The sequence below is a fragment of the Gorilla gorilla genome, chromosome 12 (genome assembly GCF_029281585.2).
Source record: "Gorilla gorilla gorilla isolate KB3781 chromosome 12, NHGRI_mGorGor1-v2.1_pri, whole genome shotgun sequence".
NCBI classification, from domain to species: Eukaryota; Metazoa; Chordata; class Mammalia; order Primates; family Hominidae; genus Gorilla; species Gorilla gorilla.
In genome coordinates, this window is record NC_073236.2 from 74,807,416 (window position 1) to 74,823,405 (window position 15,990).

The window sequence follows — 15,990 nt, forward strand, 5'->3', positions numbered from 1 at the left end:
TTTTCTGGTAATGGGATGTAATTCCAAGCAGAGTGTTATGGTGACCAGGCCTTATATTTCTTTACTTAGCAGTTGTAAATGTCAATGGGATTTTTAGCTGATAGGTATGTTTGTTTGTTTGTGACAGGATCTCACCCTGTCACAAACTGGAGTGCAGTGGCAAGATCTTGGTTCACTGCAACCTCCGCTCCCAGGTTCAAGCAATCCTCCCACCTCAACCTCCCTGAGTAGCTGGGACTACAGGCACATGCCACCATGCCTGGCTAATTTTTGTATTTTTTGGTAAAGAGGGGGTTTCACCATGTTGGCCAGGCTGGTCTTGAACTTCTGACCTCGAGTGATCTGCCTGCCTCAGCCTCCCAAAGTGCTGGGATTACAGGTGTGAGCCACCATGCCTGGCCTAGCTAATAGGTTTCTATATTCCATTATGGATGTTTTGGTTCTTAGCTCCTCTGAGGAATCTCTATGAAACCATCTTTTAAATTGTTTCAACTATTATCCACTTATTATTAGTAATAATATAAGATGATTTGGATAAAGGTTCATCTTAACCTATTTTTTGTTACTTAATTATCTTATCACATTCCTTATTGCATGTTGACAGCAAACCCTTAGCCACTTTTAAAATATGTCCCACATATCAAAGCTAATAATAATAATGACTACCTTACACTGGGGCCTTACACTGGTGCCTACCATGTGCAAGGCACCACGTTTTATATGGCTTAATTTCCCCAGCAATTTTATGGGATAGACACCTTTAAGATCACTCTATATGTGAGAAGAAAACCGAATCTTGGAGAGAATCATTAGCTTGTGAAAATCACAAAGCTAGTAGATGTCAGAGCCAGGATTTAAATCTAGCCCATCTGACTCCAGATACAAACTCTTAACCACTCCTGCTAATGTGCAGAACTTATCTGGGAGCTTATGAACACCTGCAAACTAAAGTGGATGGGGCAAATCCATTCCTACCACCATCTAGTGGAGGCTTCTAGAGCCAGACAGAATTGTGTCTCCCTCTGTCCCTGTTCCCTCTTCTGCTCTGAGTCTGCTTCCCTGGCCAGTGGCTGCTGCCTAGGGCCTGCTGATCACCACCTGCATCTTGGGGACTCAACTGTTAATAATTGCCGGGAACTGAGCTGTAGCATGTCAGTCCAGGAGCTGGTGACTTAGCAAGTCACCTTACCTCCAGCAAAGTCCCCTAGGTCACAAGACTAGGCTTTCTGAGAGGCGGGAACCTGGGTGTCACTAGGGCAGAGTAAAACGGATGGGGTAGCTGCACACATGCCCTTTCTACTGCCAGGCCCTTACCCCTTGAGTCAGCAGCTCTTCCTCCCAGGAATGTCTGTAATTAAGGTCAATGGGAAACTACAACAATCCAATCCAAACAGGACTACAAATGTCCCAGACCCTTCAGGAATGAAAGTTTGGGTCAGTCCACAAGGTAAAAATCCACAACCCACTGAGGTGCTTGCTGAAGGCAAAGGGAATACAGAGTGGGTAGTAGAAGAAGGTAGTTATCAATACCAGCTACGACCACGTGACCAGTTGCAGAAACGAGAACTGTAATTGTCATGAGTATTTCCTCCTTATTGTGTTAAGAACGTGTTTGTGCATGTATACACTTGTACTAAGAAAATATCTTCATTTTATTTCCTTTCTTTTTCCTTTATCATGTGACATGAAATTTATTGACTTCACATCTGCATTTAAGTGTTGTTAACTTTATGTAATAGCATTTAAGGATTAGTGTGTTTCCAGTTGTAAAAGAATAGCTGTATTATGTTAGACATAATTATGACCGTATTATTGTCTTTATTTGGAGGATAAGTATGATTTCAGGAGGTGTTTGTGGGTTCAAGTTGACAAAGGGTGGACTCATGATGGTTAATATTAAGTGTCAACTTGATTGGATTGAAGGATGTAAAGTATTGTTTCTGGGTGTACCTGAGTGTTTCTGAGTGTTGCCAGAGGAGATTAACATTTGAGTCAGTGGACAGGGAGAAGAAGACTCACCCTCAGTGTGGGTGGTATCATCCAATAGGCTTTCAGCACGGCTAGAAAAAGCAGGCAGAAAGCATATTAATCTTAAATTTCATATATGCTTTTATGGTGTTGATACTACTTATGATGCCTAAATGTACAATCGTGTACATTTGTGCAAAAATGTACAAAAACTGGCAAGCTTTCAAGAAAATGACATTCAGTACTATGTCTAGTGATGTCAAAATTTTATATTTGTAAATATATTACAAATATATCAAAAAAAAAAAGAAAGAAAAGAAGAAGCAGGCAGCAGAAGGTGGAAGGAGCTAACCTGCCGAGTCTTCCGGCCTTCATCTTTTCTCATGCTGGGTGCTTCCTGCCTTCAAACATCAGACTCCACGATTTTTGGCTTTTGGACTCTTGGACTTAGACCAACGGTTTGCCAGGGGCTCTCAGGTCTTAGGCCACAGACTGAAGTCTGCACCGTCACCTTCCCAACTTTTGAGGTTTTGGGACTCAGACTGAGCCACTGCTGGCTTCCTTGCTCCTCAGCTTACAGATGGCCTATTGTGGGACTTCACTTTGTGATCATGTGAGTCAATTCTCCTTAACAAACTCCTTTTCTTTCTTTCTTTCTTTCTTTTTTTTTTTTTTTTTGAGTTGGAGTTTCACTCTTGTTGCCGAGGCTGGAGTGCAGTGGCACAATCTTGGCTCACTGCAACCTCCGCCTTCTGGTTTCAAGCGATTCTCCTGCCTCAGCCTCCTGAGTAGCTGGGATTACAGGTGCCTGCCACCACACCCGGCTAATTTTTCTATTTTTAGTAGAGATGGGGTTTCACCATGTTGGCCAGGCTGGTCTCAAACTCCTGACCTCGTGATCCACCCGCCTCAGCCTCCCGAAGTGCTGGGATTACAGGTGTGAGCCATTGCGCCTGGCCCAACAAACTCCTTTTTATATCTAGATATATCCCATTAGTTCTGTCCTTCTAGAGAACCCTGACTAATACACTTCCTCATGATCCATAATTTGTACCTTACCTTCTGGGGCTTTCGGGGACTTGAGTCTAGTTATAAATCTAGGAAAGAGAGAGGTGGTGGGGATGGGTTCTGCAGAGGGTTATTATAGGATCTTTAGACAAAGGGGAACCAGTCCTCTCAGATGATGGAAGGGTTGCTTCTATTAGCAAAGAAGATTCAGCAGAACTTGGGGTTCAAGTTCCCAGCTTTACTGGAATCTCCCCGTATATCCCCTTCCAGTTCTCAGGGCCCCTCTCCTTCCCAATCAGTACCCTTACTTTAACAAAAGAGGTACTACATGGCTGCAAATTCAATTTGCCTTGTAATTCAGCCACCCACAAAATTAGACTTTGGATTTAGTTTCCCTGTGGCTACAGGAGATTAGGGTTTCTTTAAGTAGTCATTGGAGCTTCCAGATTCTTAATGTGAGCCTTGAGCTGGAAATTTGAAGTCCCGAGCTCATCATTTTCTTTCCTTATGGTCTCCAGCCCAATGAGAAGCATGTCCTCCTTATTTTCATTAAAATGAACTACAGCATCAAATGCTTAGTAACCTAGAGCCTAGCTTTCTATAAAACTTGATTACAGGTCTCTAAAGGTAATAATTTTACATTACTGTCTTGTCATTGCAGGCCATAAAGTATCAGTGCCCTCTTTACCTCTGGAAATAGGCTCATTAATGCCTGTAAATCTAATCAGATCAGAAAATCAATTCTAGATAAGCCAGAACGAATTCAAAGAAATCATCCTAAGATTCTGCTCTTCTGGAACTACTCTGAGTACTGGATTTTTTTTTAAAGTGCCATAATTGACCTTTCAGTGAGAGAATTCTCCCAGTTGAGTTTAAATTCACAGAGAGCAGGCTCCAGACACCCACCACAGACTGAGTGTCCTCTGGCAAGGCTGATCCAAGATGGCCTTCACTTTGTTTATCCTCCTTCCCTCAGAACATCTTGTTTCTCCTGTAGGCTTTGACAAAATAGTTGAGTCTAAATTCTATAAATACAGGGTACTGAGAAGATGGTTTTGCCTGGGAACATTTTTTAAAGCCCCAAGTGTTAATAGGTGGTGTTGTAATTATCTCCTGTGTCCTATTAATTTCTGAGGTCCTGAAAGAACCACACTTATTCTTAGGAGAGATGTCTGATCTTGAAGTTACTGAAGAAACCCCAACTTTATCTAGGTATCGAGGACCTCTCTGAAGGACTCTGAGCAGAATTTAACATTCAGGAGTGATTTCTTTAAATTTTAATTTTATTTAAGAAATTTGGCTCTTCCTATTCTCCATGATGGTGCAGGATCAAGGTGAAAAGAAGATCCCCACTTGGGAACTTCACATCCACAAACTCGCCTCAATATCTGTGTGGGGAGGGTAGAGACAGACTGACCTAAGCAGCTCACAGGCCAGACCCCTGTGTTTTCCAAAGCCAAGTACAGCATCAGATCCTTCAGCATCAGGAGAAATGAAGAGATTGCCGTCCACTGCACACTCTGAGGGGCCAAGGCAGAAACAATCCTGGAGAAAGGTCTAAAGGTGCAGGAATATGAGTTAAGAAAAGAAAAAAATAATCCCTCAGATACTAGAAACTTTGGTTTTGGGATCCAGAAACACACCGATATAGGTATCAAATATGACTCAAGCACTGGTATCTATGACCTGGACTTCAATGTGGTGCTGGACAGGTGAGGTTTTAGCATCGCAGACAAGAAGTGTGGGACAGACTGCACTGGGGACAAACAGAGTCAGCAAAGAGGAGGCCATGTGCTGGTTCCAGCGGAAGTGTGATAGGATTATTCTTCCTGGTAAAAAAGTTCCCGTTTCTACCCAAAAGGCCAATACAAAGTTTTCAGTGGGGAAGCGGGGGGAAAGGAAAAGAAACATAAAGTGTAATTCATAGGGCAAGATATATATATATATGTGTGTGTGTGTCTGTGTGTGTATATAATTTTCAGGCAAGGTCTCACTCTCACCCAGGCTGGAGTGCAGTGATGCAATCTTGGCTCACTGCAACCTCAGCCTCCTGGGCTCAAGTGATCCTTCCACCTCAGCCTCCTGAGTAGCTGGGACTACAGTCACACACCACCACGCCTGGCTAATTTTTTTTGTATTTTTTTTTGGATGGGGTTTTGCCATGTTACCCAGGCTGGTCTCGAACTCCTGGGCTCAAGTGATCCACCCGCCTCGGTCTCCCAAAGTGCTGAGATTATAGGCGTGAGCCACCATGCCTGGCCGATAATTTTATTTTGGACTCTAGTTCCCATTAAACATTAACTTAAAAATTTTGGACTTTGGGTTCATTGGACTGAATTTAAAAAGTTAATTTTTAGGACTTTAATTTTCCTTGGGCATTTGATAGCAGCAGGGATGTTTATATTCAAATTTGGGCCCTCTCTATTTGTTAGAATTTTATTATTGGAGCATCTTTTTGTTGTCATTTAATTCATTGCAGAACCAATGATGGGCAGCATTAGATAGTGTGGCTGGATGTAATTTTAGATGAAAAACAGAATAAGCTTTGGTACAACTTGACCTTAGAACATGTGGCAAATTGTATTTTATGAAATTGGCCTTCGGTGAAATAAGCCAGACACAAAAGGACAAGCACTGTATGATTTCACTTTTATGAGGTACCTAGAATAGCGAAACTCCTAGAGACAAAAAGTAGAGTGGGGTTGCCAGGGGCTGGAGCCGGGGGGAATAGGGAGTTACTGCTGGGTGGGTACAGAGTTCAACTTGGGCAGGTGAAATTCTGGAGAGAGAGAGAGAGAGAGTGGTGATGGTGCACAGCAATGCAAATGTACTAACTGCTACTGCAGTGTGCATGTAGAAATAGTTAAAATGGTAACTTTCATGAAGATTTCACCACAATTTTAAAAAGGAAAACAATAGCCACAACAATATTTCCAGTCCCACGTGCTCTTCCAAAACCTTGCCACTCTCCCATTAGGAGTAAGAGTCTCTGTTCCTAATAGACGACAGCAGCAGTGATGCTGTGTGGATTCTGAGACCCAGTCATGAAAGACGACGCGGCTCCTGCCTGGTTCTCTCTTCATTTCAACATGGACCTTTGGAGCCCTGAGCCAAGCTGAAGCCACCCTGCAGGAAGACCATGTGGGACGGTTACATAGCGATAGAGAGAGCTGCCCAAGGAGCCCTGCTGTGTGAGTCTTCCTGGTTCACGTGCCAGGCGTGCGAGTGAGGAAGGCATCACACTGACTGCAGCCCTGGCCGCTGACAGAGAGACCCCAAGTGAGAACTGCCTGCCGAGCCCAGTCAACCCCACAGCTGTGAGAGACAATAATCATAGATTCTTTTTCTGACACTAAATTTGGTGTAGTTTATTATACAGCAATAGACAACTGGAACACAGCCCATTTAATTTTTGTTTTAAGACAGGATCCTGCTCTGTCACCCAGAGTGCAGTGGTGCAATCACATTTCACTGCAGCTTTGATCCCTTGGGCTCAAGCAACTCTCCCACCTCAGCCTCCTGAGAAGCTGGAACTACAGGCACGTGCCACCATGCCTGGCTAATTTAAAAACTTCTTTTGTAGAGATGAGGTCTTGCTATGTTACCCAAGCTGGTCTCAAGCTCCTGGGATCAAGAGATCCACCTGCCTCAGCTTCCCAAAGTGCTGGAGTGACAGGCATGAGCCACCAGGCCCAGCCCCATTTAACTAATGTTTTCATCTAACACATTCATTTTTATGGTCATCTGACCCCAAGAGCCTTCTTGGGGTAAAGTGGATGCTGCCTGCCAGCAGTCCCAGGAGGATACTCCAAGGCCATTCAGTGTCAGAAGGTGGGAGCAACACCTCCTAGGTCGTTTGCCATTTCCTCTTTCCTGAGGGGGGCTGCCACATCCTTGGCTGGTGGCACACTTGATAGAGGACTCCAATGCACTGGGAGAACAAACAGCTGGAGGCTGTTATGGGGACGCTTGTTCCCCACTTCTTATGTTTCCTGTGGAAACTTTTACCTAGAACCCTACTACTGGCCTTTCTCCCCACCTCCCTCAATCTTCTTCTCAGAAGTGACATCTGGTAGGTGAGTCTGAGAGAACGATCTGGGCATGCTGGCCCAACCCCTTCCTCCCTTCTTTTGAGATGGGCTATGCTCTGGTTGACGTCTCTGCTGTACAGTACAAAGCATTCGCCCAGCTGGGCCTGGGACTGGGGACTGCCTAATTCGTAAGTTAAGCCTGTATAAGCCCAGTTGGCTGAACACCTTAACCTTGTTATTTTAACAACTTCAGAGATAATAAAAGTGATATTGTAATTTCCATCTGCCAAGCTCCTGTGTCTATCTCAGAATAGCTGAAAACTCAGGAGGGTGGAAAAAAGGATGTAAATTCTTTGTCTTTGCTCTAGCCTCTCTCTGCCTTTCATTGTCTCCTTTTCAGTCACTTGTCAAATCTGGCTTTAAAGTTATTTGTGGACTTCTCATAGGCCACTACTGCATCGCATAGGTAGTCCTCAACTTTAATGATTGTGCTTTAAAACGATCTAAGCACCCTTTTCACACTCTACACTGACACTTCTAAACTGAGTGTTACATGTCAAATTCAGGCTGTCAAGCATCAGCTGGCAAAAATGAACATTCCCAGCTATCCCACAGCAGAGCTGCTTACCAGCCAGCTGCTGTGTTCTACGGTTTCATCACTTTCGTTGGCATGGCAGTTTGGGGACAATTATTTAAATACTTTATTAAATTTGCAGTGATTGTTTTATTAAAAAAAAGTAAAGTGGAAAAATGAAAATATTCATCCTGGTGACAAAAAAAATGAAGACCTCATAAAACTTGATGCAGTTGAGGCAAAGACAGAGATCATTAGGCATGCTGAATGTTAGGGATGGAACCTCGATTTGGGTGTTTGTTTTATTTATAAGGGGTGACTTTTGTGTTTAACCGTGACAAGGAAGAATAAAGTGAACAAAATATATAGAACATAATGTATAGTCAGGGTTCTCCAGAGAATCAGAGCCAACAAGATATGTATCCTGAGAGAGCAGCAGAGACTTATTTTAAAGAATTAGCTCATGTGATTGTGAGAGCCAGCAAGTCCAAAATCTGCAGTCCAGTCTGAAGGCCACCAGGCTGGAGACCCAGGAAAGAACCAGTGTTGCAGTTAAAATCTAAAGGCCACCTATTGACAGAATTCCTTCTAACTCAGAGGAGGTGAGTGATTTGTTTTACTCAGGCCTCAACTGATTGGATGAGGCTCACCCACATCACTCGGGGCAATCTGTTTTCCTCAAAGTCCACCGACTTGGCCGGGCATGATGGCTCAAGCCTGTAATCCCAGCATTTTGGGAAGCCAAGGCAGGTGGATCATTTGAGGTCAGGAGTTTGAGAGCAGCCTGGCCAACATGGTGAAACGCTGTTTCTAGTGAAAATATAAAAATTAGCCCGGTGTGGTGGTGCACGCCTGTAATCCCAGCTACTCAGGAGGCTGGGGCATGAAAATCACTTGAACCCAGGAGGCGGAGGTTGCAGTCAGCCAAGATTGCACCACTGCACTCCAGTCTGGGTGACAGAGTGAGAGTTCATTTAAAAAAAAAAAAAAAAAGTCCAATTACTTAAATGTTAATCTCATCCAAAACACCCTCACAGAAATATGCAGAAAATCTTCCATCATATACATATCTGGGCATTATGGCCCAGCCAAGTTGACACACAAATTAACCACCACATATGGTGGAAATAGAGCTTCAAAATGATGTTCCAAAGGCAAGCAATATTATACTTTTAAAATCTCTGGGAATATACCCCTTTTGTATACTATTTTGAAATCCTTGGAAATACACAATTTTTTTATACTTCAGTGTAGTTTTAAGGAGCAGAAAATTAAGGGACTGCCTATAAACTCCTTGAGGAAAGGTGTTATGTCTTTATAACAGGAATGGGATTGGCAGCAAACAACTGTATACCTGACTAACAGTGGCCTGAACAAATAACGACATAATTTTCTCACCTTATGAGAAGGCTGGAGGTAAGTGGCTGCTTGTATTGGTTCAGAAGCTCAGTGGTGTTGGGACTGACACCACTGTGATTCTCTTTGCCTTTCCCCCATGGTTTCAAAATGATGGCTGTATCCACCTTCAAGGAAGGAAGAAGAAAGTGCTGCAGTTCCATTTTATTGGGAAAGCAAATGCTTTCCCAGAAACTTCACCAGATTATGCTTATATCTCATTGGCTAGAACCATGTCACATGGCCACCCCTAGCTGCAAGGGAGGCTGGGTAAGCAAGTATTTATTTGGCCATATTACTGCTTTGAACAAACTTAAGATTCTATTAAGGAAGAGACAAGTGAGATAGATTTTGAATAGATGGTAAATCATGTCTGCTATAATCCTATATATCTTTTATTCTTGATGCCTGCTCAAGACTTAGGATACAACTTCTATCAATAGAAGGTACTCAATAAATATTTATTAATTAAAAAGGTAGAAAAAGAAGCAAAACTTGATTTTTTTCTCTCATTCCCTGTGAGATTCTTTCATCAGATGGCAATACTGAATTTTTTTTCTATTTTCCATATAATTGCTCACCATTCTATTGGATAATATTAGGTTTATTATTAGATAATAAACACCAACTGTCATTTATTGCATGTTTACTAAGTACCAGACACTAATTTATGTACCTTATGTATATTAACTTTAATCTTTAACATAATCCTGGGAGGTAAGTAGTATTACTGTCCTATATCATAGATAAGGAGACTGAAGCACAGAGAGATTAAGTAACTATAACTTGTTCCAGATCACACAGCTGGAAAGTGGCAGAACTGGGTTAGGAATAGAGTTGGCAGACTTAGCAAATAAAAATTACAAGATGTCCAGTTAATTTTATATTTTCGATAAACAGGTTTTTTTTTTTTTGTTTTGTTTTTTGAGATGGAGTCTTGCTCTGTTGCCAGGCTGGAGTGCAGTGGGGCAATCTTGGCTCACTGCAACCTCTGCCTCCTGGGGTCAAGCAATTCTGCCTCAGCCTCCTGAGTAGCTGGGACTACAGGAGCGTGCCACCATGCCCAGCTAATTTTTGTATTTTTTTTTTTTTGGTTGAGACGGGGTTTCACTGTGTTAGCCAGGATGGTTTCGATCTCTTGACCTCATGATCCGCCCACCTGGGCCTCCCAAAGTGCTGGGATTACAGGCAAGAACCACTGTGCCCAGCCCAATAAACAGTTTTTTAGTATAAATATGTTCCATGCAATATTTGGAACCTACTTATGCAAAAACATTATTCGTTGTTTATCTGAAATTTGCATTTAACTGGATGTCTTGTATTTCATCTGGTAACCCTAGTTAAGAACCCAGGCAGTGTGACTTCAGAGCCTGTACTCTAAATCACAACTTCATACTCCCTTTCGTAACGTATGAGTTTAATCTTTATCAATTACAACTTATAATTATCCTTTGTATTGTTTACTTATTTAGTACCCATGCCCCTCACTATAATATAAGCTCCATGGGGGGAAGGGAGCTATTTGTCTAGTTCATTGCTGAATCTTCTGTGGCTGGAACAGTGCCTGGTACAGAGTAGATGCCCAATAACTTCTTGTTAAAGAAATGAAGATGATGTCCTTTTTAGTAGCATGATCTGATTTGAATGTGGAAGGCTAGCTATGGAAAGGTTTTATTACTATCTGCCACATACTGCAGTATCTCCTTATGGCACCCTCCCCTGCAATACATTTTGTTGCAGTCAAGAGCGGCCATGTACTTGCTTTGGTCAATGAATTGTGAATGGAAGTGATTTGTGTCTTTAAAAGCTGGTACATGACACACGATGTGCTTCTTCTCCTGCCATCTGGTTGGCAACATTCAGATGAAAGCTACTCCATCATCTTGAATCCTGGAGTGAAGATGAGATGGGGAAGAACTAAGCTGACCTTTGATGAACAGACGGCATGAGCGTAAAATGAACCTTTATTGTAAGTCAGTGAGGCTGGCGGGGGCATGTTAATGACTGTGGCATGCCCTTGACTGATTATATTCTTCACTGACATGCTGCCTAGCATGCAGAGGCCATGCGACCCTTGGGGAGGCTCCTACTTGCCTTGGAAAAGTAGCTCCTCCTCTTCTCAAATGTAATAATGGAAACCTTACATGGGTGGATCCAGGGGTAAAGCTCTTTGTGGTGTATAGCAACAGAATGTTAAGTCAAAGTGGTTCTCAACAAAGTTTATTGAACAGCAGCCATATTTTTTATAATGAACACTGGTTTGCCTGGAACCTTGAAGTAACCATGAATTTTTCCTAGACCCTAATACTATCAGAAAGAAGCAAATCACCCAACAATAAGATCAGTAACTAAAACCAACAAATCCCAAAGGCATCTCACAGTGCTGGCATATGTCTCTGCCATAGCTCGTGCTCATAAACTGCAATGAGCCAACCCTGGCATCATGAAGGACCCCGATTTTAAAAATGGGTAAAGAAGTTCTGAAAGCCTGGGCAACATAGTGAGACCATTCTCTTAAAAAAAAAAAAATTAGCCAGGCATGGTTGGTCATGCATCTGTAGTTCCAGCTACTTGGGAGACTGAGGCAGGAGGATTACTTGAGCCCAGGAAGTCAAGATTGCAGTCAGCCATGATTGCACCACTGCACTCCAGCCTGGGCAATAGAGTGAGACCCTGTTTCTGAAAAAAAAAAAAGAGTTCTGGAGATATGTGCTAGTGATGACTCACACTAATGTGAATGTACTTAATGCCACAGAACCGTACACTTAAAAATGGTTAGTGTTCTGTGTATTGTACTATATAAATAAACACAAAATGGTGAATCACTTGCTTTGTTTGTCTGATGTGTTATTCTTGATGGGCTACTTAAGACTTATTGGTTGCAAGTTACAGAACCAATGAGAACTAGTTTGAACAAAAAAAGGTAAATTGTAAGTATCCTGGGTTGTATCTCACCGAACCCCAGGGCAGGAAGGCTAAGAGGTCTCAGGAAGGACTAGAATTAGGAACTGGAAGGCCACTTGGACTCTTCCTGGTCTTGGCTTTTCTCTGTGATTCGACTTCGTCTTCATTCTCATTGCAGCCTAGTTTCTCTCTTCCTGGCCCCCTGGGTGGAAAATACTTGCTGCCTTCTCCTTAGCTCCAAGTTTACTCAACATGTTACACTCCCATGTTGAGAGGAACGCACGCTCTCTCACTCCTAACCGCATATTCCCAGGAAAGCGAGGCTGATTGGCATGTCCCAGGTCAGCTGGCCTCCCTGAGGGTAAAAACATGGCGGATTCCGAGAGAGGAGTGACTGGGCACAAGCATCAAACAGTGCCTTAATATTTGGGAATATTCATCACACTCAACCAGATCATGTTCTTCTCTGAAGCTCTTGGCACAGAGTTCCATTCCGTTTGACGAGCATAAAAAGATACACAGTGATATGGATTGCATTGTTAGTAGACAAGTCAGGATCCCTTCCTCTCCTCCTGTATGGCCAAATTCTCCATTTTCACAGCGACAGGAGATGTGGGTCCTTTCTGTAGTGTTTTGTCTCCAGCCCAGTCCTCCTTTGGGCTCCGGCTCTGAAGGGAGCACAATGCATGCTCTGTGTTTGACCACAAGTGCTCGATAAGGCCTTGGCCCACAGCCCAACTGCTTGCCCCACTTTCTCTGGGTCCCACAGACCCCACAAGGTACTGGAAGACTTTCTTGTAGTAAAGGGAGCCCTTTCCATTTAGCCTTTGTTGTATGCGACTCCCTGTTTGTCAGTTTTTGGCCAATGAGATAATCTCTTTGGCTCCCTCATAGGGCTTTGTTTTCTAACCCTCCAGAGGCCCCTACTCTCGATGCATCCTTCAATGCCTCTCACTTGCCAGGAGATTGCAGAGATGCGTTTATCCAGAGTCAAGTCTAACAGGTATAAATTTGCTTCACAACATTCAGGTATGAGAAATGTCATATTTCTCCTTTTTAAAAAATTTTGTACCATCCAACTGTGAGCACCTGCCTGCCAACTGATGGGAAGCCCAGTGTAGCCCCATCCCTGGAGCAGGCCTCCATCTCCATGGAACCAGAGTCTGTGAGGAACCTGATCCTAGGTGCAGGCAAACAGCCAACAGTGCAGTTGCTCCCCAGCCCCAGCTGCCCTGGCTCACAGGGAACCTCCCCATGGGCCTTAAGGTCCCTGGGGCACTGCAGGGGGTGTGTGCAGGTCTCTGCCTCTGTGGCACTCTTCCTCCCGTAGGTCCCCTATCTCTAGAGTCTCTGTCTCCCCTTCGGACAGGTCATACCCACTCATTAATCTTTAGCCTTACCTCATCCCTCTGCAACATTTGAGACTGGACTTTAAAAAACATTTATTGTCCCATGAGGCAAGTGAAGCTCCTACTAACATGACATAGCACAGTGGGGGAGGGGACAGAGGTAGGTACTAATGATTCCCCTTGTTGGCCTTGAAAACCAGACACCACTGACTTCTTCATCAGAAGCTGCCACACCCACTGATTTGCAACACCTCCCAGTTTCCCACCCCAGCAAGGAGAGGAAGGCATCCACCCAGATCCCATCATCGTCTTGGAACAGGAAGACCCCACTACAGCGCCTCATCCCCAGAGGTTGTGCCAACAGCAGCAGTGTCAGGTGGAAGACCCCCTTGCTATGCAGCTTCCTATGGGAAATGGTGATCACAGGAATTTTTTGACAAAAAGAATGCAATGTTAACTAAGTTATTTTATATTTAAAAATTTATTGTGGTAAGAAAACTTAACATAAGATCTACCCCAAAAAATTTTTAAGTGTACAATACATTATTGTTAAACACATTTTTTTTTTTTTTTTGGAGACAGAATCTTGCTCTGTCACCCAGGCTGGAGTGCAGTGGTGCAACCTCGGCTCACTGTAAACTTTGCCTCCCAGGTTCAAGCAATTCTCCTGCCTCAGCCTGCCAAGTAGCTGGGATTACAGGCACATACCACCACGCCCGGCTAACTTTTTTATATTTTTAGTAGAGACGGGGTTTCACCATGTTGGCCAGGCTGGTTTCAAACTCTTGACCTCATGTGATCCACCTGCCTTGGCCTCCCAAAGTGTTAGGATTACAGGCGTGAGCCACCGCACCCAGCCGGTCAATTTTATAAAATACGTTATTTAACACATAAATAAATGAGAAGCATTACCCTGGGTACGACCTTCCCCAGGAGATAAAAGACTTGAATTTTCAGTTTCCATTACAACCTCAAGTTCCAACTCCTCTACATTGTAAACCCATAGAGGTCAGCATCCCCTGTTTTGATCATCTCTGTCCTCCTCACACCCAGGCATGACAGACCTCCGTAGTAATTTGGCGAATTAATCTCTTTTGGTTCTTGATTATTCATTTGAGCCCTCACACGAAGATAACAGATAAAATCTTCGCCTGACATTTCCTTCTGGACCTGCAAAGAGAAAGCACTTGTGATATTTTGCATCTGAAATGAGGCTGAAGTTAAACAACTCCCAGGACAGTTGTGTAAACAAATAGTCTGGGAATGTCTATTAGCCCTCAGGGACTGGGAATTCACTCCTGAATCACCCTGCTGTGCCTAGACTGGTTGGGAACTGAGGCCAGCATCCATTGATTCATCAGCACTTCCTCCAAGAGTAAGAACCACCATCTGAACTTTCACTCTCCAAACATTTGTTATAGAGACTTAGCAACATTTTTACTTAAAATTTGCTATGTGATGCAGGCTCAAGAATTGGTAGCTTAAAAAAGAAAAGAAAAAAATGTGCTATATGAATCAAAACACTCTATTATAATCTGCTCTCCAGCAACCTTCCAGGTCCTAGTGGAAGGGTGGAGGATGTGCGACAGGCACATCTCAGCTCTCCTCCTGGTAGAAGCGCCTCTCGTGTCTATGTTGTTCTGCCATATTGGGAAGATGTCTTGTAAGAAAGTTGAAAAGCCTATGAATAAAGCAATTGAGACTAAGAGGCCTAAACAACCCCCATAAATTAGAAGAAAAGTTGAGGCCGGGTGTGGTGGCTCATGCCTGTAATCCCAGCACTTTGGGAACCCAAGGTGGGTGGATCACCTGAGGTCAGGAGTTCGAGACCAGCCTCACCAACATGGTAAAACCCTGTCTCTACTAAAAATACAAAAATTAGCCGGGCATGGTGGCGGGTGCCTGTAATCCCAGCTACGCGGGAGGCTGAGGCAGCAGAATCGCTTGAACCCGGGAGGCGGAGTTTGCAGAGAGCAGAGATGGCACCATTGCATTCCAGCCTGGGCAACGAGAGCAAAACTCCATCACACACACACACACACACACACACACACACACAAAAGAAAGAAAAAGAAAAAAGTTGAATGTGATCAAGTGTATTGTGAGAGGCAAAATCATATGTGATATGAACATAGGCATGCACATGTCCTGTGTACGTGCAATTCTTTCTGTGCACTCTATGCATTCACTGTGGATTCTTAATAAGTGATGTCACTATTTTTATATTTTTGTGATGAAGAAGTAAAATGTAGTTCATATCTCATAACTCAATCCAATATGAAAGTGTCTTGAACACAAAGGTACCCACTGATGACTTCACCCAGTGTTAAATAATTAGGTAATTGTTCAGTGTTTCATATCAGTGGTTCTTAGACCTCAGCAAGCATCAGAATCTCTTGGAGGTTTTGCTAAAACTCAGATTGCTGGACCCCATCTCAGAGTAAACCCCTGCTTTAGTAGGTTTAGAATGGGGTCTGAGAATTTGCTTTTTTTTTTTTTTTTTTTGAGAAAAGGTCAGGCTCCATTGCCCATGCTGGAGTGCAATGGTGAGATCTTGGTTCACTGCAGCCTCTGCCTCCCAGGTTCTAGCTCCACCCATCTTCCCACCTCAGCCTCCCGAGTAGCTGGGACCACAGGCATGTGCCACCATGCCTGGCTAATTTTTTTGTACTTTTTGTAAAGATGAAATTTCACCATGTTGCCCAGGCTGATCTCGAACTCCTGAGCTCAAATGATCCCCCTGCCTTGGCCTCCCAAAGTG

The 15,990-nt window shown here is 43.5% G+C and overlaps 1 pseudogene; it reads left to right on the forward strand.

The window, feature by feature from the left end:
* The first annotated feature begins 2,793 nt into the window (after positions 1-2,793).
* LOC129531625 (large ribosomal subunit protein uL5-like) lies at positions 2,794-11,799 on the forward strand (annotated as a pseudogene).
* The last annotated feature ends 4,191 nt before the right edge of the window (positions 11,800-15,990 follow it).